Consider the following 2,126-nt stretch of genomic DNA (forward strand, 5'->3'; position numbering starts at 1 on the left):
CTCATTTCAGGAAGTATGGATAGCAATGGATCTGTGGTGATACACTTTGAACATGGTGTAGACCGACATATTTCTACTTTGGTGATGAAAGGAAGATATGAGGAGATTACTTATTCCCACTTGGTTGATAGAATAGGCAAAAAACTGAAGATTGATGTAGATGCCACCAAGCTTCAACTAAGTTACTTTCCGCTGGTCTTGAATAATAAAAATTCTTGTTATATCTTGGATGATGAAGATGTTTTAGGATATTTGATGATGGTAGATAAGAAGAACCGACGTTGTGTCTTGCATGTGGAACTTGCCAAAATCGTCTCAGAAAATCAGAGCAACGAGATGTTTTCTATGAATGAGGAAAATCTGAGTGATGCCAGAGCTAATGATGGCATAGTTGAAGTTGGAGAGTTGGAAATTGTTCCTCATATTCAGGAGGATGAGTTTGAGCATGAGAAAATCAGTGAAGAGGGTGATGAAATGGATGATAGGGAGGAGTTGCCGGCTGTTACAGCAGTTGAACCTCCTGTTGTCAATTCAGAATGGGATGATGGCATTGATATTAGTCTTCATCAAGAATTTGCGACTAGAGAAGAAGTGAGGGATTTAGTGGACAAAGGTGTGCATTCCAATTGTTTTGAGGTTGATATACAGAAGTCGAATCCTCGGGTTTACATATTGAAATGTCGTGGGGCTAGATGCAGATGGTATTTATGAGCTGCAAAGCTGAAGAACTCTGATTTTTTCTCTATCAGAACGTATAGAAAGATTCATACGTGCTCTCGTGGAGATGCAAGTGTCATGAAGAAGAAGAAAAGAGGCACGCCAAGCTTGGTCGCATCAGTGGTGCACTCTGATTATCCCGGCAAATACAAGACTCCGGATCCAAAGACTCTCATAGATTTGGTGCAGAACAAGCTGGGTGTTAAGGTTTCATATTCTACGGCTTTGAGAGGGAAAAATAAAGCTTTGAGTGATTTACGTGGTAACCCGGAGGAGAGTTTTGCTAGGCTGCCATCTTACTTGTACATGTTACAAAGGATGAATCCTGATACCATTACACGATTAGAAGTGGATGAGAAGAACCAGTTTAAGTATATGTTCCTTGCGCTCGGAGCTTGCATCGAAGGGTTCAAGGTGATGAGGCAAGTGATAATAATCGATCGAACTCACCTGAAGGGTGTGTACAAAGGAGTGCTTCTCATTGCCACTGCTCAAGATCCAGATCATCATCATTATCCCCTTGCTTTTGCAGGAGTAGATGGTGAGAAAAATGCAAGCTGGGAGGGGTTTTTAACTATATTAAAAACTTTGATACCAGATGATCCTCAGCTTGTATTTTGTACTGATAGAAACCAAAGCATCATCAAGAAAGTACACGAGGTATACCCATTGGAGATCCATGGATATTTCAATTATCACTTGTCTAATAATGTCAGCGGAGCTTGCAGCAATGTTAACAAGAAAGGGGTTGCCAAAAAATTTAGAAGTATTGCTGGTATTTACAGTGAGGTGGAGTTCATCAAATGCTACAACGATTTCAGGAAAATGTATCCTCAAGCGGCCGAGTATCTAGATGACAGTGTTCATGAGACAAAATGGGCAAGATGTAAATTTCCGGGAGAAAGGTACAACATAGACACAACCAACACTGTTGAATCTATCAATGGTGTTTTGAAGGAACCAAGGAAATATGCGTTGTTGCCAATGCTTGATGTGATCGTGGAAAAGATAACAGAATGGTTAAACAAATACCGTCTATTATCTCTACGCGTACCAGAGAGGCACTAATCCCACATGTGCATGGGATATTGCATCACATATATCCTTCGGCTAAAAAGCTGAAGGTGACCGAGCTAAATACATTTGAAGGTCACTACAATGTGCTTGGCGAGGATGGTCATGGTTATTTGGTTGATCTGAGCAACAAAACATGCTATTGTAGGTGTTTTGATATTGATCGGTATCCTTGTGTGCATGCACTTGCTGCCATCATGGCGCGTGGAGAAATAGCTGAACATTATTGTTCTAGGTATTACTGGATGGAGCAGTGGACTTTGGCATATTACAGGATAATATGTCCAGTGCCTCATCATTCAACATGGGAAAGTTCTGAAATTCCTGAGGAAATC

The sequence above is a fragment of the Brassica oleracea genome, chromosome C3 (assembly GCF_000695525.1).
Source record: "Brassica oleracea var. oleracea cultivar TO1000 chromosome C3, BOL, whole genome shotgun sequence".
Taxonomy (NCBI): Eukaryota; Viridiplantae; Streptophyta; class Magnoliopsida; order Brassicales; family Brassicaceae; genus Brassica; species Brassica oleracea.